Below are 24,812 nucleotides of genomic sequence, written 5' to 3' on the forward strand. Positions count from 1 at the left end.
CAACAATATGTCTCTGTATATTCAGATGTCATCATTATAATATGCCATAATCCATTCACCCATGTGTAGTTTGTAATTTTGACTGTCCCAACTAGGCATTGGTAAGCAGAGTTGGTATAAATAGCATATTTTACAGCAGAGCAACACGTGTTATCACTAATTAATGTCTTATTTCATCATTTTACCATCCACCATTGCCTGGCAACTGATCTTGAGGATTCTCAATCAATTAAAATCTTAATCTTTTAGAGCATGACTAAAGGTCACTGTTGATGAGAGGCTTTGAAAAAATGTCAAACGATGAAAACTAAGAAATCTATTGAGTCATTCTAACAAAAAAAGTTTAGTTTAATATAATGGCTCCGTTACAGTTTTTTTTTTAAGTGGCATATGTTAGAGCCTGGGGTGGATTTAATAAATATTAAGACTGTACCTAGAATAAATACCTACAAACTTGTATAAGTTCAGTTGCATGAAAATGTATGAATTTGAAAAGGAGGCGTGGCAGCCAACCCCACCCCTAACCCCAACCGTCATTGGGTGATGAGCAAATCATACTAAATTGTATGAGTTAGATAGTACGAATTCTCACGAATTAGCCACTAAATCAAAGTTTCGAATTGCTGTGAGATTGCGTTGATTATGCCTATTAGTTATATTCATTCATTTAGTTTCCTTCAGCTTAGTCCATATTTCAGAGGTCACCACAACGGAATGAACTGGCAGCTAATCTGGCATATGTTTTACACAGTGGATGCCCTTCCAGCTGCAACCCAGTAATGGGAAACATCCATATACTCTTGCATACACACACACACACACACACACACACACACACTCTATGGCCAATTTACTTTATTCAATTTACCTACAGTATACCGCATGCAGGGGTGGACTGGCCATCCGGCAGACCGGGCAGTTTCACGCTGGGTTGACATACTTTATGGGTCGGGCTGATCGTCTTCTTATAATCTAATCGCCTCATTAAATGCTTAACAGCCTATCTTTTTTTTCTTCTGGTGAAAAAGACGATGCTGTGATCAGTGACACTGAAAGTAAGATTTTTTTTTTTTTTTTTTTTCAGTCAGACCAGCCCATGTGACATAATCTGCTGCCCATTGGTTCTTTTCTTTACTGACATTGGGCTGACCCAATCACAAAATCCTATTTTGGGCTCTGTGTAAGCGGGAAACTTCAGTGTGTATTTGTCAAAATAGGCGACATGTCTTCGTATTGTGGGGGAAACCGGAGCACCCAGAGGAAACCCATGCACGCCAACACAAGGAGAACATGCAAACTCCACACAGAAACGTCAACTGGCCCAGCTAGGACTCGAACCAGCGACCTTCTTGCTGTGAGGTGACAGTTCTAACCACTGAGCCACCGTGCCACCCGAAGTAAAAATGATACCTATCATTTATATGTAACATAATTTTTTATCGGGCGAGGCTGTGGCGCAGTAGGTAGTGCAAGACCACAGCAAGAAGGTCACTGGGTCATTGGTTCGAACCTCGGCTCAGTTGGTGTTTCTGTGTGGAGTTTGCATGTTCTCCCTGCCTTCGCGTGGGTTTCCTCCGGGTGCTCCGGTTTCCCCCACAGTCCAAAGACATGCGGTACAGGTGAATTGGGTAGGCTAAATTGTCCGTAGTGTATGAGTGTGTGTGTGAATGTGTGTGCGCAACCCTTCTCTGTGTGGATGTTTCCCAGAGATGGGTTGCGGCTGGAAGGGCATAGGCTGCGTAAAAACTTGCTGGATAAGTTGGCGGTTCATTCTGCTGTGGCAACCCCGGATTAATAAAGGGACTAAGTCGACAAGAAAATGATTGAATGAATGAATAATTTTTTGTTATACTTTTTTATGGTGAGGGTCTAAAAAATAACATTTTAACGTTAATTATCATGTAATTAATGTTACCCAATCATATTCAGCAGTCCAGCGGTCAAATCATGAAAAAGAGTTTGTTTTTAAAAACAAAACAGCTATTTATTAACAGCTATTAACAATTAACAGTTAATTATTATTTTTAGCTGTGAATTCATTTTAAGAAAATAAATAATTTAAAATGCAGAGATTGCATTAGATAATGAGATTGAGTGATACAAGAAAAAAAATAGCAAAAAAATATATATAAATAAAAGTACAAAGGGTGCATTTAGGACAGTTGTGCCCCTTGGATAGAGTTGCTTACACTGGAAAAGAATGCTTAGTATCTACAAAATTCCTTCATGTTATCCCATGACAAATTGATTAAGTTATCTTAAATTTCTTTACAAATTTAACTTAACTGAATATAAAAGTTGTCCACCAATAAAACTCAAGAATTCTGTTCATTCATTCATTTATTCATTCAATTAATTTTCCTTCGGCTTAGTCTCTGTTTCAGAGGTCACCACAGCGGAATGAACCGACAACTATTCCAGCATAAGTTTTACACAGCGGATGACCTTCCAGCCGCTACCTAGTAATGGGAAACACCCATATACACTCAATTACACTCATACACTGCGGCCAGTAGTTTATTCAATTTGCCTATAGCGCATGTGTTTGGATTGTGGGGAAAACCAGAGCACCGGGAGGAAACCCACGCCAACTCCACATAGAAACGCCAACTGATCCAGCCAGGACTTGAACCAGCGATCTTCTAGCTGTGAGGTGACAGTGCTAACTGACTGTCCCACCGTGCCACCAAAAATATATATTTAACTTCATGTTATAAATAACATCATTTTCTATTATATTTTGGTGAGGGTCTAAAAAAAACATTTTAACGTTAATTATTACATCTACGCTAATTTGTCGACTATTCCGACTCATGCAGCAGTCAAATCAGGTAAACAGTTTTTAAAATGAAAATTATTCATTTTAATTTATTTATTACTTTTAGTTAAATTTTAAGTTAACAAAATAATTTAAAATGCAGAGCTTGCATTAAGATCTAAGACCTAGAAAATTAGATTAAGTGATATAAGAAACAACAGCAATATAAATAAATCAAATACAAATAAAAGTCTGGGGCGAAGCAGTGGCGCCTCACAGCAAGAAGGTCGCTGGGTCGCTGGTTCGATCCTCAGCTCAGTTGGCATTTCTGTGTGGAGTTTGCATGTTCTCCCTGCGTTCACGTGGGTTTCCTCCGGGTGCTCTGGTTTTCCCCACAGTCCAAAGACATGCGGTACAGAATTGGGTAGGTTAAATTGTCCGCAGAGTATGAGTGTGTGTGTGGTTGTTTGTGGATGTTTCCCAGAGACGGGTTGCGGCTGGAAGGGCATCCGCTGCGTAAAAAAACAGACCCCAGATTAATAAAGGGAAGCCGAAAAGAAAATGAATGAATAAAAGTCAGGTGAAATGGTGCCTCAGTGGATAGCACTGTCGTCTCACAGCAAGAATGTCGCTCATTCAAGTCCCGACTAGGTCAGTTGGTATTTCTGTGTGGAGTTTGCATGTCATCCTCATGTTTGCGTGTGTTTCCTCCATGTGGTCTGTTTTCCCCCACAGTCCAAAGACATGCAGTACTGCTGAATTGAATAAATTAAAGTGGCCATGTATGTGTGTGAATGAGTGTGTAAGGATGTTTCCCAGTACTGGGTTGCAGTTGGAAGGGTATCCACTGTGTAAAACATATGCTGGATAAGTTGGTGGTTCATTCCGCTGTGGTGACCCCTGATGAATAAAAGGACTTAGTCGGAAGAAAATGAATAAACGAATAAATAAAATTACAAAGAGTGCACTTTAGGACTGTTGGGCTCCCAGATCAATAGATGCACCCCTGATTAAATACAAGCAGCTATTTTTATTTTATTTTTTTAAGCTCTGTAAATTTGTTTTGGAGGTCTCTCTGAATTTCAAGAGGATTTGAAGCAACCGTTTCAGAAAAGAGCCGATGCTGCAAAGGATGAAATAAGAAAATGAAAGTGTTTTTGACCTTGGACAGATGCAGACTTATTTAATGAAACTCCAAAACAAAATTAGGAGCCTTTAATACAGCCTAACAGGGACATTTTAACATGCCGTTTGTGTTACTGAAACATCTTTGGTTAACTGGACGTGCTCTGTTTTTTATGTGGTCTCCTTGGTATAGAAACACTCTAATACTTTTACTCTTTAAAAGCACCAAACACTTAGCAGTTACTCCCTTGACCACCTAATGAGGAGAAGTCGTTGTAATTTGCATTGGATTTCGGCTCATTGAAATACAGCTGACATCCCAAAGATGAGTACAGCAGTTTGGGGGATATGAGGCCATTAGTTCCTGTCAGCGACTGAAATATGCTGATTCCATTTACTGCAGAGGCATTTAAATAGTGAATAGTATAGTATCTACTGTATGTAGTTATCTCACATAATCATTAGAGTTAAAATGAAGAGCAGTTTGAGAGGAGTGACATCTATGAATTTTTTTTTTTTTTTTTTTTTACAGCAGTGACTGTGATTAAACCGTACTGAATTAATGCTGACCTTGAGCTGTTTTTTTTTTTTACTGTATATTTAATATAGCTGTCATGTATTTGAAGTTTATGGTGTTGCTTATTACTGTGAAGTTGCTATTATTTATTTATTTATTTATTTATTTATTTATTTATTTTAATCTGTATTGGTGGCACAGTGGCTTGGTGGTTAACAGGTTAGAAGGTCACTGGTTCGAGTCCCGGCTGGGCCTGTAGGCATTTCTGTGTGGAGTTTGCATGTTCTTCCTGTGTTGGCGAGGGTTTTCTTTCAGGTGCGAGTTGACCACGATGAAGGGGTTCGAGTCCAGAGACGAACAGTTCCAGAAAGTGGGTAAGACAACAACAAAAGCCAAAAAAATCAAACAAACAAGTAAATAACAAAGCGGAAATGTGGTCAAATCTGAAAATGTGGTAAAATCAGGTTCAGAATGATTTGGTTGACACTTTTGGAGTGAATAGTTCACAGTTTCTCTGTTAAATTTCACAGATGAAATTCTGTCAAATTAATATGAAGTCATGGAATAAGGGTTCATGAAGGTGAAAAAGTGAGCTCTGGATTTTGTTCACAAAACTTACAAATGACTGGCATTTCCCATATAGCCTATTTGTAATAGAAGTTGCTTGGACAAAAATGTGACGCAATGTCAAGCAAATGACTAAAATGTGACAAGTTTCATATTAGGCATTTCCTCTGATAAAAAAAAAAAAAAGTGTTACAAAGAAAACACTAATGACGAGTTCAGACTGCATGATTTTAAGCCCCGATTTTGACTCGCCGACAGGTTTTGAGAAATCGCCGACAAATGCCTGAAATCACAAACAAATCGGTGTTTGTGCACGTGAGTGACAATCACCCAGTATGAACTATCAAAGAAGCGATCTGAGAGAATCGCCGATGAGTCTTAAATATCTGGAGCTGTCGGCGACTCAAATCATGCCGTGTGAAATGAGTTTTGACTGAAAATAACATCAGCGATCGCCTACAAGCAATGAGAGAGCAGCATCCACTTGTTGTTTAAATAGCAAATCCATTTGCACCAATTTGTGGACTGATGGGTGTTTAGGTCTAGAAAAGAGATGTGTTAGGGCGCACTGTTTGGTGGGTTGCTATTTTGAAGAACTAAATAGACCAGCTGAAAGCAGGTCAGAAGTCCAGTGCGGACCGCATTAATTGTGCGCCTCGCTTACATATTGCTTAAAACACGCAGGATGTACAGCAACACAAAAAATCTTTGCAACTGAAAAATAATTAAAGGATTAAAATATTACAAAAAAAATATTGCTTTCACCATAAATATAAAAACCCCTGCCTCCATGCCTCATCTCGGAGGGCTTTTTTAGTTTCATTAAAAGTAAAAAGTTTTAAATGAAAAGTTTTAAATGAATAATGAAGTTTATACAAGCTTAGATTTGTCCACCTGTCAGGTTTTGGACCATATAGGGCATAGCATGTGTGTTTGGATATAACTCAGTTTTTTGACGACACTTTGTTAGTATTGTTAATTTATTCGTTTGCTGAAAATTAGAACTCTATTTAGAAATAGTTTTGAAGCAAATCTTTGCGCTTAACAAATCGTAATTAATTATGTCGGCTGATGGATGTCTGTGCGCACAGCACTGTTTCCTTATCCACAAAAGAGAGAAAGAGAAAGTGAAAGTAAAGGCAGATTGGAGGAGGCTCGTTCTTTATCCTCATGCTGCAGATGGGTTGTTTAACTGTTTTCTCGCTAGTGAAGCCTTCAGTTTTTCCACTTAAAAAGTCTGCCATGTAAATAGCAAATGCGCCATGGCGCGATGCAACTGCCTTTTAAGGCGAATGGCAGATTAGACTCTGATTGTTATATCCTCAAAACAAACCCAAAAATTGGATTTGGGCACACACTTAATGCTTTTCACGGCCTGCGCATTGGACTTTGCGCCTTGATCATTTAAATAGAGCTCTTAAAGTGATTGTTCATCCGAAAATGTTCTTGCGTAAATCTACCAGAGGCCACGGTTGACTGACCAACAAACCAATCCCCCCTTCCCTAAACCCAACCAATAGTGTTTTAAAAAGCACTGATTGAACACCGCCCACCCCCTCACTAAACCCAATCTCAGTATTTTAAAAAGCAATCCAGAAAAAAAAAAGGATTGCCTGATTTTACCACATTTTCACCCTGTTATTTACTTGTTTATTTTATTTTTTTTATCTTTTGTTTTTGTCTTACCTGCTTTCTGGAACTGTTCTTCACCAGACCCCGTTGTCACGGTCAACTCCTCTCTGCATCTCAGGTCTGCCGATATACGTGTTGAGCTAACTGGACAAACCGGTAACAGCGGAAAAGCAGTCCATATGAAGGTAAGCAGTCAGCTAGTAAGCGTCATACCATCTGTAGCGTTCATTTTAAAGATGAAATGCAGCCATATATAGCCTTGGTTACATAATTTGCGATCTCCAGAAACGTACACAGGGCAAAGTTTACAGAATAAGCCTATGTTGGAAAATTTACTTGCTATTTACTGTCTCTCAAGTGGTTCCAGACCACTTTCTTTCTAGTTTCTTTCTTCTGTTGAACACAAAAGAAGATAGTTGGAAGTGGAAGACCGCTTACAAACTATAACCATAGACGTCCATAGTAGTAATAAACAATACGATGGAATCTAATGCGTACAGGTTTCCAGCTTTCTTCAAAATATTTTCATTTCCATTCAACAGTAGAAATAAAGACAAACATGTTTAGAACAAGTTGAGGGGTGAGTAAACGATGACAGAATTTATAGTTCTGGGTGAACTATCCATTTACCATTTTCATATTCTGGCCACAGTTTATATTCAGTCTATATATCCCCCCTCAATGCAAGCTCTGTAAATAAAATGTATTAAAATGCATTTCTTTTTTCCAATTAGCGCAGATTCAACTCACTGCTTTGTTTACTTCCATACCTTTACGTGAGTACACCAGGAGTCTTTGATTCAGATAAATGGTGAACGTTTTCTCACAGGAGCTCCGGCCTGTTTTCTCTGAATGCATAAAGTATGACAGTGCTTTCTCTGTGCACTGATCTGGAGTCAGTCCATCCAGACCCTTTGATCTGCGCTCTGACAGATGAACTGCTCCAGCTGTCTGATCAACACTGGCTCACAGGGTTTGTTCAGCTCCTCTGAAATGACCTCTCTCTCTCTGTATACAGATTCCTGACATACCTGTAGGGGGAATTCACTGACAACTAATTGCTCTTGCTGTTTGTTTGAATGTGATGTCTGCATTGTGCTCTGCTCGGGTGCAATTCTCAGTCGGCTCTGTTGTGAAGGGTGCATGGGCTAAAGGGAAAGACACTGACTGTGGTTTTTTTTTTCTTGGAAATCAACAAAACATTCAGAGTTATCTGCTAAAAAGTGTCAATGACTCTCAAGCTCGACCAATAGTGAGAGTTTTGTGCCTTTTGTGCACATTCAGAGAGAGAGATCACATCTTCTACTCACCTCTTTCAAGGGATTTTCCCCTTGTTTTTGTTCTCCTCTTCGATTCAAACAGTTTTTAAGAGTCATCTGCTAAAAACTGTCAATCACTCTCAAGCTTAACCAATAGTGAGAGTTAGGGGCGTGGCTACAGCAGCAGCAGCCTAAGCCAGAGGGTGCTTACCTGGTGTGGGATCATAACATGTATTGCATAGGAAAATACATTCAGATTCACTTACAGAAGCAAGAAGACTTGTCAAAACATGCAGACACAGACAATTGGGTCAATGAAGGATGAAGACTGGTAGTATTTTTATGAGAGGGAGGGCTTTTATAGAAAGTTTGGGTTTTCTCTCAAGAGTTAAACTCAAGTTTGCTCTTAGTCAATCTTAATTTTAAAGAATTAAATATCGTATCAATAGGAATAATGTATGACAAGAGTAAGGTGTGTGTTTGCAAAGGTTTTACGAAAATGTTTTTTTAAACAGTTTTTTTTGTTGTTGTTTACACACAATTACTTGTACTTCTGGCACAATGACTACAACATGTAACTGATGCACCAACCCCCTGAACCAATTCTGCTAAACTACAAGCACAACTCATGCTTTACACTTAAATTGCAGGTCTAAAACACACTTTTTTAAAAACACTACACACAATTCTCTGCATTTGGCACAATGCACAAAAGGAACACACTGTCATTCGAATTTGTAAAGTCAGCTGCCATATTTTGCATACTAACTCATCACATAGGTAAACACCTTTCACTTAGAATTGCAATTTAGAAATCAGAGCTCATCCGGTTCATAACTGGTTCACTGCCCACCCATATTTTTAGTTGTTTATCTCCCTCCATATTCTCCATTCTGCTAGGGGATGGAAAATGCATGACCGAAATCCACACACACTTACAGTTGAAGTCAGAATTATTAGCCCCTCTTTGAATTTTTTCTTTTTTAAATATTTCCCAAATCATGTTGAACAGAGCAAGGAAATTTTCACGGCATGTCTGATAATATTTTTTCTTCTAGAGAAAGTGTTATTTGTTTTATTTCAGCTAGAATAAAAGCAGTTTTGATTTTTTTCTGAAGCATTTTAAGGTCAAAATTATTAGCCCCTTTAGGCTAATTGTTTTTTTCCCGATAGTCTACAGAACAAACCATCATTATACATTTACTTGCCTAATTACCCTAACCTGCCTAGTTAACCTAATTATCCTAGTTAAGCCTTTAAATGTTACTTTAAGCTGTATAAAAGTGTCTTGAAAAATATCTAGTAAAATAATATTTTCTGTCATCATGGCAAAGATAAAATAAATCAGTTATTAGAGATGAGTTATTAAAACTATTATGTTTAGAAATGTGTTGAAAAGATCTGCTCTCCGTTAAACAGAAAATGGGGAAAAATAAACAAGGGGACTAATAATTCACGTGGGCTAATAATTCTGACTTCAACTGTATATCCCTTCTCCAAGCTATAGCAGATGATGCTTTTCATGGCTGGATTCGCCATGCAAGGTGACATTTCCCCCGCTGCTTGGCTAGACCAAAACAGAAAAGTATAGCATTTTTTTTTTGAAATTCAGTAAATACTTTTGTTAATGGCATATCTTCACATTGGTATTATAAGGTTCTATCTGTGTTCTGAATGAATTTGATATATGATTTTGAGATAATGAGCTTCAGAGATTTTGCATTCCATAGCAAACAGTATGTGTATAACATTTGTTTTTTTTTAAATAAAAAGTCTTAAAATGTAAACAACTTATAAAAGAATCAACCCATAATTTAAATAAGATGTCATTTACAGATTTTTTTTTTTTTCCCAATTGTTTACACACATTTTCTGAAAGCATGCCTCATATTTTCCGAACTCTACACACAAATCAAAAAACACACATTGGGCAAAACTCTTCAATTCACCTGCAAAAAAAAGTTTACATTAAAAACGATCTTCCTAAAATAGTATTTTGTTTTCAAATGACACAAACAAACTATCACATCAATAGACATTTATAGGAACCAGTTAATCACTGATGTGCTCAATGTAAAACACTATGACCACTTCTTCTCCATTCATCATATAGTGACTTACTGTAAGCCCTTTTTTTTTTGTTTGGTGTTGCGCTAACTACAGACAGTACATAGGCCTACAGAAGTGCATTGTAAAATATTACAGAATAAGGTTTTTATACAAAACACACAAATGCACAATACCAAATATATTTAACTGTATTTTCCCACAAAAACAGTGTATACTGTGTTTATCCCAACCAACACAAAGTTGCACATAACATGCTCTTAATATGCCATCAACAGAAGTATTTATTGAATGCAAAAAGTGTGGATTTTCATATACTTTCCATCCCCAGGCAGCAAACAAATTCCTCAATAGGATTGAGGAATGGAGAATAAGGAGGGAGATAAACAACTTAAAAATGTGGGTGGGAAGTGAGCCAGTTATGAACTAGATGAACTCTGATTTCTAAATTTCAATTCTGTGTGAAAGGTGTTTACCTATGTGATGAGTTAGTATGCAAAGTAGGACAACTGACTTTACAATTTTGAATGACAGTGTGTTCCTTGAGAAAACAACCAGGCACGTGCACACACATTGCTCAACCTGCAGTGCACATGCCCTTTTTAGTCTTGGATAGAAGTGCCCTTCCAAAATAAACTGAAGTGCCCCCGCTCTTTAGCTCGCTATCGCCCCAAACCTCCCCTCAAGTAATTTAAACAACTAAGAAAAACTGTAAAAATAATAATAATAATAATAATAAAATAAAATTTTATAACCTTTGCAAACACACCTTACTCTTGTCGTACATTATTCCTAATAATACAATATTTAATTTTTTAAAAATGAAGATTGACAAAAAAGAGCAAACTTAAGTTTAACTCTTAAGAGAAAACCCAAACTTTCCATCAAAGCCCTCCCTCTCATAAAAGTACTACCAGTCTTTATCCTTGTTTGACCCAATTGTCTGTCTCTGCATGTTTTGACAAGTCTTCTTGCTGGTGTAAGTGAATCTGAATGTATTTTCCTATGCAATACATGTTATGATCCCACACAATTGGTTCAATGTGTGGTGCATCAGTTAAAGCATGAATTGTGCTTGTAGTTTAGCAGAATTGGTTCAGGTTGTTGGTGCATCAGTTACATGTTGTTATCATTGTGTCTGAAGTACAAGTAATTGTGTGTAAACTGTACTAATAAAACAAAGGGTAACATTAAAATAAAATTGACAATCTCTAAAGCACCCTCATCATTCTCCCTCTTTTCTTAGGTTACCATGGGCCATCTTTGACCTGCAGTCCCCAGTTTGAGCATCTCTAATTTAAGTAATGACTCAAAAAGTTTTAACTATAAATATTCTTTTGTATGCATTTTGGCCATTCATTTCCACAACGACAACATTTTTGAGCCCTGAAAACACTTTTCTAAAACAAAATGGTGTTAAAAAATCTCAATATTAACCCAAAAAAGAAAAATTAATGTAAATGTTAATAGTACTGTTGCCTCACAGCAAGAAGGTCACTGGTTTGAGTCCGTTTGCATGTTCTCCTTGTGTTGGTGTGGGTTTCCTCCGGGTGCTCCGGTTTCCCCCACTGTCCAAACACATGCACAATATATCAGTTGTGTAAACAAACAAACAAAAAAAAAATGACCATAGTGTATGAGTGTGTGTGGGTGTTTCCCAGCACTGGGCTGCAGCTGGAAGAGCATCTCCTGCATAAAACATATGCTGGAATAGTTTATTCCACTGTGGCAACCCTGATAAATAAGGTACTAAGCCGATAGAAGATTAAATGAATGAAAATGTTTATGTGCATATTAGAACTTTATATGCAAGTAACTGACAACCAAAACAACAATGGAGGATTACAGAACCATATTGTATGTGCATATGTCTTTTTACAAAGAGGCATTTCCATCTACTGATCTGGTCGGATATATACTTGCCTACTGATATTTCTCCACATTTAAAGCTGTGCATCTTAATCATTTCAAAGCCCAAAAGTGTCGCAGCCAATGAAGGGCTAGTGTCGTATTGGGATATCAGCCGGATTATTGTCAAACTGGATATGAAGAACGCTGTCGACAGGGATTTATTTACATCTCAGTCCTTTAATGACAGATCTAAAAGCATAATCCCGGGATAATATGGATTCTGTCAGACTATCTCAGCTCACTACCTGAAGCCAACAGAGACATTTAAGTCGTACTGTATGGCAAAATCTTTTTACATTCCAGCACATCGGAGTGGTTTAAAATTCAGTGAGGAAGAGCTATGAGAGTGAAGAATCCTGTTTAATTTGGGGGATTTTTCAGCTTTTTTAATACTGTACATGTAAGACAAGTATCAGAGTAGTCATGCAGTTTGTGGACTTGCATAAGTACCAACTGAATAATTCATTTCATAAAATGGAAACATTTTTTTTCAATGAACTTGTTTAGAAATGTGTTCATTGGAAGATGGTGTGTGTTTGCCCATGCTGTATTTCTACTAGCACTATGGATGTCAGTTTCCAGAAATTAGCTTGATCGATTATTGATTACTTTCAATTTTGTTTGGTTATTATTCATTCATTTTCCTTCAGCTTAGTCTCTTATTTATCAGGAGTTGCCACAGCGAAATGAACCACCAACTATTCCAGCATATGTTTTACACACCGGATGCCCTTCAAGCCACACCCAGTACTGGGAAACAACCATACACTCTCGCATTCACATACACTCTCTTACACTATAGCCAATTTAGTTCATCCAATTCACCTACAGCGCAAGTGTTTGGACTGTGGGGGAAACCGGAGCACCTGGAGGATAGATAATGGATGGATAATTGGATGGATGGATGAATGTATGGATGAATGGATAATTGGACGGATGAATGGATGGATAATTGGATGGATGGATGAATGGATGGATGGATAATTGGATGGATGGATGAATGGATGGATGAATGGATAATTGGATGGATGAATGGATGGATAATTGGATGGATGGATAAATGGATGGATGGATAATTGGATGGATGGATAAATGGATGGATGAATGGATAATTGGATGGATGAATGGATGGATAATTGCATGGATAGATAATTGGATGGATGGATGAATGTATGGATGGATAATTGGATGATTGAATTAATGGATAATTGGATGGATGGATCGATGATTGGATGGATAGATATTTGGATGGATGGATGAATGTATGGATGAATAATTGGATGAATGAATGAATGGATAATTGGATGGATAATTGGATGGATGGATAATTGGATGGATAATTGGATGGATGGATCGATGATTGGATGGATGGATGGATGGATGGATGTATAATTGGATGGATGGGTGGATGGATAATTGGATTGATGGATGGCTGGATTGATGGATAATTGGATTGATGGATGATGGATGGATGGATTGATGGATGGATAATTGGATTGATGGATAATAGGATGGATGAATGGATATATAGTTGGATGAATAGATGGATGGATAATTGGATGAATAATTGGATGGATGGATAGATAAATGGATGGATGGATAGATGGATGAATGGATGGAAGGATAATTGGATTGATGGATAATTGGATGTATGAATGGATGGATAATTAGATGGATGGATGGATAATTGGATGAATAATTAGATGGATGGATGGATAATTGGATGAATAATTGGATGAATGGATAGATAAATGGATGGATGGATGAATGGATGGATGGATGGATGGATGGATGGATTTGTGAATGATCACTTCACTTTTCCATTTCATCCATAATGTGTTTTGCATGTGAGGGCTTTAAAAATATGTAACACACTGTAAAAAGCAATTAGTTGAGTTTACTGAGTAAAACTTGTAGCTCTTAAAGTGATACGTTGATATTATTTATAACCAAACTAAACCTATTACCTTAAAAATTAATAAATTAACTATTTGCATAATTATTAAAAAAATCAAGTTAAGTCAACAGCTCCAAGTTATAATGGGTTTATGTTTTCCAAGTAAAGTGCGCTTTTAAGGCAATTAGTTTACTCCCATTTTAAATTAAAGTAATCGCTTCTTACAGTATATGTTCCTGACAGCCATGCTTAAGTGACCGTTGAAGCTGACAGTTAATCAATCACAATTAATCATCACTAGTTAGTGTTCTTCTGTTGGTTTTGTGACATGAAAGAAGGCTCATGGAAGTGTCTGAGTGAGTGTTTGTTGAAGATTACAGCTTTTGAAAGGTCATAGAGGAGGAGATAATAACAATCACACATCGCACAGACAGAACAGGGTGAAACTGGTGGTCGACCATCAGCAATTGTGGTCAGTGTTACACAGCAGGTAACAAAGACAGAAAGGTGATGCTTCGAGGGCCGATAATGATCTCAGTCTCCCGTCACTCCTCCTTAAGTTTTAAAGGTCAGACATTATCCCATGGGCTGCGTTCTGATCCCACAGGTGTAGATAAACAGGAGATAGAGATGCGTGATTTTGTATATCTTGTTTTTTTTAAGTCTGCATGAAATCAACATTTGCAATGTTTGTTTTGCTTGGGTATTTTTGAACATTTAATCCATTTGTTTTGGTATTTTGTGATGAAAAAACTACCCATTTGCTTATCTGGAATGACAGTGCTTTTATGATGACATCAGTTTGGCAGATTATATGAAATATGTTCAGCCATGCCCCTATAACAGCTTGTTTGCTGCTAGTAAATGATGAAAGGTTCAGCTTCTGGTTCATGCTGACTTTTAACATCACTGCAAGTTCTTAAAAGTTCTACATAGTGCTTTCTTGACATCTTATAAACACCTGAGGTATGTTGGAGAAAATGAGTTGAGCAAACTCCAGGTTGTGAAGTAAGTTTTAGGTTGACAAAACCAAACAAATCCAACCTGGTTAACATCAGGCTCGAGGCCCCAGAATTTCTTTTTTTGTACTTTGAGGCCAAAAAGAAGTTAGAAGAACCTGTAAGGATGCTTTTACACCTGTCTTATTTAGTTCGATTGAATCGCACTAGAGTTCGTTTTCCCTCTTGGTGCAGTTCGTCTGGGCAGGTGAGAATGCAGCAATTGTACTTGAGTGCGCACCAAAAGCGGACCAAATAAGCGTACCGAGACCTGCTTGAAGAGGTTGTCTCAGTACGCTTTCAAACGAACCCTGGAGCGGTTCGTTTTTGGTGAGAATATGATCTGTACTAAAACAAGTCCAACCGCAAAAAGTACTGCGCTTTTTGGACTAATCCAGCTGCCGTAGGCCGATGCACTGTGCATTATGGGTTATGGAGGAAACATATTTGTTGACAGCGCTTTACCAACAGAGAGAGAGAGAGAGGAGAGAACATTACCTGATGGATTGTTGGTAATATTTCCGCAAGATGACTATGTCGCAGTTTAGCTAAATAAATTCACACCTCCTCCTGAAGTGACGAGCGATGCATTAAAACATTGATTTTTCAGCCGTGGCCGGGCTTCATTCTCCAAATGTATAGTTTGTCTAAAGCAGGGATACAATAAGTCAGCGCAGTCGTCCCTCTGGAGTAAAAGTTACCTTTCGTGTCTGCCAGTTTGTTTATTTGCCGGAGTTTATTGGCAATTTCCACACGTGAATTCTGACCAATCAATAAGCAGTTTAGGAAATATGTTCAACAACATCTGGCCAATGAGAGATGTGGATTCTGGAAACGTAGCCCCGCGGATGTTTCTGGAGACCGCGATTTACATGGCCGGAGGTACGTATGGCCGCGTTTAGTTTTTTTGAGCGAACACTGCGGGGCGGTGTGGCTGACGGCTCGCCTCGGGTCCGGGGAAGAGCGGTTCCAGAAATCAGGTAAGATGAAAAGCAGAATCCAAAAAGTAAGGGCAAGAACGTGGCGGGATCCGAAAACGTGGTCGAAATCAAAGACGAGAGCTTTTGCTTTTTTTTTTTTCTGGACGGCTTTGCAAACCTTCACTTGGGTTCAGGGAAGGAGGAGGAGGAGGAAGAGGAGGGTGGCCGGGTCGGCCGATCAGCCGCAGAAACGTCCGCGGGGCTACGTTTCCACAATGAGCCCGGGTTGGCATTTTGGTTCGTTTCACCTGGTTCGGACCAAAGCCAGCAGTGTGGTGTGAAAACGACCCAAAGATGGCAGAAAATGCAACAATCTATCATTTATGGCTCTTGGTCCGGACCAAATGAAGCGAACTACAGATGTGAAAGCACCCTAAGAGTGGTATACTGTTTATAAACCTTGTGACATCCCTGTGCTACAGTAGGTGGGGTTGTGTGTAATCTATTTTTCTATTGAAGATTTTCTGAAGAATCATGTATTTACATACTGTACATTTACAAAGCAGCATTAAATCCTTTTAATGCAGCAAATGTTTTTAGAAGGCAACTGAAGGAAAAATTTATTTCAGCGCAAATTAATCAACTGATTCTAATAATGTAGTGTCAGGGTTCTGCTACTTTGGTCTTGTAAATTCTTGTTTTGGTGGCAGACCTCTGACACTACTCATGTCTTGTCCTGTTTCTGTCTCTGTGTGCGCGCGCGCGCCGTCGTGGGTGTACGCAGAGTGTGCGCTGCCACTTGATGTGGCCGCGCACGCTCTGCGTCCCTCAGACGCGCGCGCTCTTGTACTAGTGTTTGTGTTTGTTCTGTCAGCAGCTTGCTGCTTTATTCTCGGCGCCTCCGTCTAGTTGGTTTCAGTTTTGGTTGGCGCTGAGATGAAGCATGCGCGTTGCTTATGTGTGAGCGCACGGTAAGGTGTTTATCTATCGTGTGCTCGTGTCTTGCGTCTCTTGTCAAAGCACGTGGCTCGGTGTTCACATTGTGGTCACGTGCTTTTGTCGTGTGCATCAGTGTTGTGTTTGTTGTCATGAACATGCGGTTAATGAGTTCTCTCATTGGCTGCATGTTCTTTTCCTGTTAAGTGAGCGCATGGCTTGTGTTGTCTCTCTGTGTCATGCGCTCTATTGTCTTGTCCCACCCTCCTTGTTAACCCATTATTAGTTAATTGTGTTCACCTGTTTGTGTGTTAATTTTCTACAGTTTATATACCCCTCACTTTTGCTGTCCTGTGCCAATTCGTCATCACATTTCGTCGTTTGAAGTCTAGTCCTGTTGTGTTTCCAGTCCTCATCCTTGCCAGTCTGCCCAGTCCTGTTTGTATGTGAATGTATTTGTTTTGTTAATGTTTTCCCCCTCGGGGTAGTTTATTTTGCATTTTATTTTATTTTTATTATTTAATAAAATCCCATTTCCCTGCATTTGAGTCCTCGCCCCTTTTTCCCCATTTCCCATTCACACCCCTGACATGTAGCTTCACAAACAGCTCAAAACACATTTTTTAAACTCTTTATATATAAAATTACAGGTGACACGGTGGGGCAGTAGGTAGTGCTGTCACCTCACAGCAAGAAGGTTGCTGGTTTGAGCCTTGGCTGGGTCAGTTGGCATTTCTGTGTGGAGTTTGCATGTTCTCCCCACTTTCGTGTGGATTTCCTCCGGGTGCTCCGGTTTCCCCCACAGTCCAAAAACATGCGGTACAGGTGAATTGGGTAGGCTAAAGTGTATGAGTGTGAATGAATGTGTATGAATGTTTTCCCAGAGATGGGTTGCGACTGGACAGACAGCCGCTGTGTAAAACGTGCTGGAAAAGTTGGCAGTTCATACCGCTGTTGCGATCCCCAGATTAATAAAGGGACTAAGCCGACTAGAAAATGAATGAATAAATATATGAAATTACATTTATTTGTAAATATTTACTTGAGGACTAACATCAGATGATGACTCTATAAATAAAACTATCTCCACTGTGGCATAAGTTACCATAGTAATAAAACCCTATTGAAATCATCCCTCCTTCTAGAGCCTGGAAATCTAGTATTCACAAGCTAAACTCAAACTTATCAGAGTGAAAATTTAAACTGGCATTGTGCAACAGGTCTCTGAGGAAAGAGAGTGAATAATGTAATACAAGAGTGGAAGTAAATTAGCCTTCAAAGTCATTTGTGCCTCTAATTAAATATTAAAGTCCATTTGGTCCTACTTTTGCAATACTTTATCCTAAAAGTGCAGAATAATGTGAAGCTGTCAAGTGCAGTCATGCTGATCTGTTCAAGGTGAGAGAAACAGCTTGCTGTTGTCATAGTTAGAGGGGCAAAAATCATCAAAAGTATTGGATTGTGTATTATTTTAATTCATAATCAATGCTATAACAAACAAACTAAGCCTATTAGCTCAAAAAATGCAAACTTGCTTCTAATCAATGATTAGTAAGGTAGTAGTTGGGTTTAGGTATTGGGATTAGAGAATAAGTTCATAGCTCAGGTATCAATAAACAGTTAATATCTTTATAACAGGCCAGTAGTTGTGTGCATTGTTACTTAAAGTATTTGGAAAGGTAGATATAAACTAAAGTCTGTGTTCTATTGATGTTTGCATCGGTCAGCTGTGCTGTGCTTAATTCTCTGGTACAAGTGGATTAAGAAGCAGATTGTGTTTGGACTAATGAATGTAAGATGCACAGCATTATGTTTTCCTGTGGATCTTGGCACAGCTATGTTTTTCCATATTGCCCTCTTAATCATAGCCCTCTGGAGCAGCCCCATGTGTTTCATTAAACTTTAAATATTTTCACTCGACACTATAACTACTATTAAACTGTGCTTTATGATGAATTAATCCTAGTTAGTGGTTGCTATACAGGTGAAACTGATCTGCACAAATGTTTCTTGTTTACATACTATTCTTTAAAAAGTAGGTAGCTCTGACTTAAAGGGCACCTATGGTGAAAAGTCTACTTTTCAAGCTGTTTGGACAGACATATTTGTAGATACAGTGTATAGACCGTCATATTGGGGCGATATAAACACACCCAGTCCTTTTTTTTTTTTCAATTTAACAACATAAAAACGGTGGACCAATTGGAGCAGTTTTCAGAGCCTAGTAAGAGAATTCTGGCCCAGATTTGGCAAAAAGCTGGCACAGCAGGCATTCATCCGGCACTGGCATACAGCATGTGGGCCAAACATGGCCCGGGTTTGGCAGAGGTGGCACCGTTTTTAAGGTGGCACACAAGATTTGGGCCAGATGAAAAATGTAGTATTTGGCCCAGATTTAAAAATGTGATAAGTGGGCCATGTGAGTTTGGCCAGTCTTGACCCACATTTAAAATACACTAAAATAAATTTTGAGTAAAGAAAAAAAATTCTACCAATCAGGTCACTTTGAGAAAAAGCGTGCCCATAGTGTGCCTAAAGCGCATCACTCCATGGGTTTATCAATTTCATTGCAATCGTGACACACCAACCTATCTGGCCCAGTTCAGGCCCAGTTATGAGTTATTAACTTGGCTGAGACTTGGCCCAGATATGGTCTGTGTTTGGCCCTTGTCTGGAAGCCAGATTTGGTCTAGTCATGTAGCGTAATTCACTGCGGCATGTGGGCCAAGCAAAACCTGATTGTGTGGGCCAGAGCTGGGCCAGAGAAATTTTGCTATGTGGGGACCGACCGCAACTGTACATTAGTTCTTACTGTAGAATTTTTTTTACAGTGTGGTTAAAGACATGGTTCTCACTTATGAAGCCAGAAAGTATTTTCAAAAGAGAAAAAAAAAAAATAAATCACCCATCATACTTACAAATTATAGTCACTGTAACAGCCAATCAAAATGTTTTTCTAATCATAAGCATGCCCATTAACACTCTACTTGGAGCTGTAAAGAAGAAGAAAAACTAACAGAAAGTGCAGTTTTGTAGCCATCTCGGCTTCCTCTCTGTGAGTGTTGGTGGTAAGAAAGGTAGCAGAAACTCTTTTAGACAGCCCTAATCCATAGTTCAACTCGCAATCACTGGAAATAGCTGAGAAGCATCGCTGTCTCTTCTGTTTATGCAGCTTTTTGTGGGATACATTACGTGGTAAGCCCAGAAAACCGCAGTTTATCCGTAATCACACTGTATCTGACAGAGAGCTCTTTGTGGGCAAGTCCTCCAGCGGGTTTCAGCTCTTTGCGGGATATTGCGGCTCCGAGGCAGCAATTACTGGCACTTTTTGAAACGCTCAAGGATTTTTCAACTCCAATATAAGCTGAAAGTTTGCTTGGTTTTTGGCAAAGTTTTCCAACTCTCAGACCACAATAGGACTGGACGTCTTCTGAAGTAGCTTATTTCGGCAGCCGTTGCATTCCGGAGTGTTGCTGAGGGCGTTAAGCCAGTGTCCAATACTGTCTGAAGTGTGAAATAACACTTCAAAACTAATTATGGCCTTAGCCTTTATACTTTAAGTAGGCCTACTGTAATTGTTTTATAAATCTCTCAGTTAAGAAACACCAATGACACTTTGGCAGAGGATCGGTAGTACATTTTCTGGATTGTACTGTTTGTAGGTTTTTTTTTTAAATCAGTTTACTATCTGAACTAGGGCCGCACAATATATCGATATCACAATGTGTGTGTCCACAATAGTCACATCCCAGAATATGCAGTGTTGAGGAATAATAATTGATAAGCACAGCAATTAAGAATACATGAGATTTGTGGAGTCAATTCAAAGTATAAGAATAACACTTAAAACTGTGTTTTAAAGGTGTTTCAAAAGCCTTTAAAGCATTCATGCTCAAAAAGTATAACATTTGTAACTTTAATGAAGAGTTTTACTTATTCATTAACAGAAGGAAGACTATAAAGTGTTATTTTACATTTCATCATTCGACTGGAAAGCCATAAAGCACTGTTTACTTTACTTTTTCCTTTGCTCTGTTGTAATTATTTTTGCTAACAATTTGTTTATTTTTTTATACTTGATTCACTTTCTTACAAAATCACCCCAATCGGTCTAAGTTCAAGATTTTGTTTTCCAAAACGAGCTATTCAAGTCATTTAGTGAAATTGTATTCATATCACAAAATATATCGCTTATAATCTAAATATCACAACGTCAGATTTTTCCAATATTGTGCAGCCATATTCTGAATCACATTTTCAGACATTTTTGGACATCTGCACATTCATGCACTTTTCACACTCCTTGGACATTTATGGACATTTATGCACATTTGCACACACCCAAATATTGTGACGTTCTGAATATTCTCCATGCAATTGAGTGGGCTTTGACAAACCACTAGTAAGATCCTCTCTTTATGCACCAGGCACTTTGTTAAAAACACTTCTATGTTTTCTATGTTTGTTTGTATAACTTACCTTATATATATGTATATTAAAAAAATGTATAAGTTTATATTTTGTTTTATTTTCTATAGCTATATCTAAAGCTTTAAATATTTTAGATCAGTTTTTATTTTCTATAGCTTTTCTTAGCTACGATATCTAAAGATTTGTGTTTTTTTATAATATTCTGTAATTTTAGATTTATTATTATTATTATTTTTTTATTATTATTATTAAGGTTGTGGGCAATTGTTTAAGCATTTTACTGCATTGTACTGTGTATGTGACATTTTTTTGTTTGGCTGTTTATCTTTCAATCAGTAAATCAAGCAATCGTCAGTAAATCAATTAATAAACACCATCTGTTAATCAAGACCATCCATGGGTATTTTTAACAGAAAAGATACATGCATAAAACATACTGCCATATAAATTTTCGGCCAGTCCAGAATTCATTTTTTGACAGAGTTGTTATTCTTGTTGTTTACTGTGTATTTACAATGGTACAGCTTGATTCACAAACAAATGGCTTGACAATTTTAGTGAATCAAAAGCATGTAGTGTAATCAGTGTTGTCTTGTTTCAGAAGTAGTTATTAGTTTTTGATTGTTTTGGCAGGGTTGCATGAATGTTCATGTGTTAGTTAATTTTTGATTGCTAATAGTAAAATATCCCTAATAAGTATAACATAATTAATATTAATTAATTAAAAAATATGCTAATCAATAATTTGTATAAAAATAATTAAAAATAGAAAGTGCAATAATTAACAAAATGGTCCCAAAACTGTCAGAGCTAAAGCTATTTAGCTCACTTGTTCACTTTTTTTTGCGTGTTTGTTTGTTTGTTTGTTTGTTTGTTTGTTTGTTTCACCAATAAAAGTAAGAGTTTAGCATGCTTTTTGACTGTCCATATTAGAATAAATAATGGATAGATTGATGATGGATGGACGGCTGAATTATCAAATAAATTGATGGATGGATGGATGGATGGATGGATGGATGGATGGATGGATGCATGCATGTATGGTTAAATGAATGAATGAATAGATGGATGAATGACTAGATATATAGATGGATGCACAATGATGAATAGAAGAACTGATAGGTAATAAACACAATGACCTATTTTAGTGTGGATTTAGATGAGTTTAGAAATTATCTTTTATTTTTTGGATTGATTGATTGATTAATTAATTGATTGATTTTTATTGATTGATTGATTGGTGGGGCGTGGCAGTGGCCAATTTATTTGATAATTCAGCCCTCCATCCATCATCAATCTATCCATTATTTATTCTAATATGGACAGTCAAAAAGCATGCTAAACTCTTACTTTTATTGGTGAAACAAACAAACAAACAAACAAACAAACAAACAAACACGCAAAAAAAAGTGAACAAGTGAGCTAAATAGCTTTAGCTCTGACAGTTTTGGGACCATTTTGTTAATTATTGCACTTTCTATTTTTAATTATTTTTATACAATTTATTGATTAGCATATTTTTTAATTAATTAATATTATGTTATACTAATTAGGGATATTTTACTATTAGCAATCAAAAATTAACTAACACATGAACATTCATGCAACCCTGCCAAAACAATCAAATACTAATAACTACTTCTGAAACAAGACAACACTGATTACACTACATGCTTTTGTAGATTACACTACCACTACTTGTGGCTTCTTTTGCGCTCTGCAGAAACCTATGGGTGACGTCACGGACACTACGTCCATATATTTTACAGTCTATGGTAAAAACTTGCTGGATAAGTTGGCGGTTCACTCCGCTGTGGCGACCCCGGATTAATAAATGGACTAAGCTGACAAGAAAAAGAATGAATAAATGATTGATTAATTGGTTGATTGATTGACTGGTTGATTGATGTTTTGGTTGATTGATGTTTTGGTTGATTGATTGATTGATTGATTGATTGATTGATTGATTGATTGATTGATTGATTGATTGATTGATTGATTGATTTTTTTTTTTTGCAAGACCACTTTTAATTACCAGTTACTTAAAGCATAAACCTGCTATCATTTCATCACAATGATCATCATTATCATTTTATAGCCCAGCCATATAGCCCATGAACGGATGGATGAGCTTCATAACTGAATTAATACATAAATAAGCCTTTACTGACTACCCCCTACCCTTTATGAAATGGGTCATATCCTCACATGGGATGACTTGCTCGAATAATTATAGTGGGCTTAATTAAATCATATCTACTCCCTTAATTATACAGCACCTCTGGGGAAAACAGCATATTGAGATGATTTGGGTAGTGTCAGGCACTCATCCAGTTTGCTGCTTTCAAAATGCTTTGATAGACATGCTATGCTTTATTTGAGCTGAGGTTGTTCTGACCCTCTAGGGTATATAGCCAGTCTGTTTTAAAGATAACATGACCTGCTGCTGTGATTCAATCCTGATCCGGTCAGATTACTCAAACAATGTGATCCTGGACCACAAAACCAAAGTCTTATGTTCAGTGTTGGGTAATAAGTAATATCTTACAATTTTACATCTACCTTATCTCTTCAAAAAAAAAGTAAAAAAATGCAAATTACAATAAAATAACAAAGGACATTTTTATTCACATTGCTTCCTTAAAAGGTAACACATTTAGTTATGTTTTTTTTTCTTTTAAGTGACTACAGATTGTAATATAATACTTTTTTCCCAACTTATGTTGCACTGATCTATTTGTCGAAATACACTGCACCAAGAATACATTGTATGGGTCATAATTATTGATTTTTCTCATATGTAAAAAAATATCAAAATATTAAGTACATTTTAAAATTAAAAAATTTGTACATTTTCTATCATAAATATGTTGAAACTATAGGTGGGCATAGATAATTAAAAAAAAAATCTAGATTAATCTCTGTAATCTTGGAATTAATCTAGATTAAAATGGCTCATTTTAATTCTGCCAAAGGCATTCAAAAAATGTGTGCTATAAATAATCCTGTTTCCAAAATGTATCAAAAACTGCTTGAGAAACTATGATAATTGATGATGAAAATAAAGGATGTTCAATAAGATGTACTTGTGTTTACTACTGTTTATTCAGTTAAACATGAATTTTGATCTGTAGGCCTACATGAGCTCCAAACTGCGATTTTTGATCACCATAACCTGACTAAAGTCATAACTGAACTAAACAGAAATGGAATTAAGATATGTGGAGTCTGCATATTTTAGTGGCATTATTGAAGTAAATACTGCAGTCAAACTATTACCGTCATGTAGGACTTTTCGCCATATTTTCCAACAAGATCCACAAACGCGGCTGTCAGTAAAGCACACACACACACATGGTGAAATGCAGAATTTTTTTTTTTCTTTCCATTTGGTGTGCGCTATTAAATTCCATGACACTCTCACCAGCCCTTACTCCTTATTTGCATCTAATACCCCAGTTTATCATGGGGGCATGAATTAAATATTTATGAATGAAAGTGAAACTGCCAAACTGCAGTTAAAGTCAAAGACAATTACAGGAAACTCTTACATGAAAGCACTTCACAAACACACCTTAATTATATTATTGTCTATCAAGGCAAATAACTAGATTACAGATGTCCATGTAAGCGTAGTCAGTAGTGTCTTCGAAGTAGGTGAAAGATCCAAAAGGGCATCCTGCTGATTTGATTTAGAAGGGGACTTTTTTGTCAGACGCTCACCGGTTTGACTTTCATTTATCGTCTTTAATTGTAAAAAGCACCCGGTCCATTTTATTTGTATATGTTTTACT

General features: G+C 37.3%; 2 long non-coding RNA genes and 1 pseudogene across 8 annotated transcripts in view; 1 reads left to right on the forward strand and 2 right to left on the reverse strand.

The window, feature by feature from the left end:
- Positions 1-24,812, forward strand: part of LOC141377601 (uncharacterized) — a 273,462-nt gene that overhangs the window by 226,136 nt on the left and 22,514 nt on the right. The gene's annotated exons all lie outside the window — the stretch shown is intronic.
- The window catches only part of LOC147840916 (uncharacterized), a 639,653-nt gene that overhangs the window by 176,255 nt on the left and 438,586 nt on the right, over positions 1-24,812 (reverse strand). The window lies entirely within an intron of this gene.
- LOC147840917 (uncharacterized) lies at positions 12,662-13,303 on the reverse strand (annotated as a pseudogene).

This window comes from Danio rerio, chromosome 14, assembly GCF_052040795.2.
Source record: "Danio rerio strain M-AB ecotype USA chromosome 14, GRCz13ab, whole genome shotgun sequence".
Taxonomy (NCBI): Eukaryota; Metazoa; Chordata; class Actinopteri; order Cypriniformes; family Danionidae; genus Danio; species Danio rerio.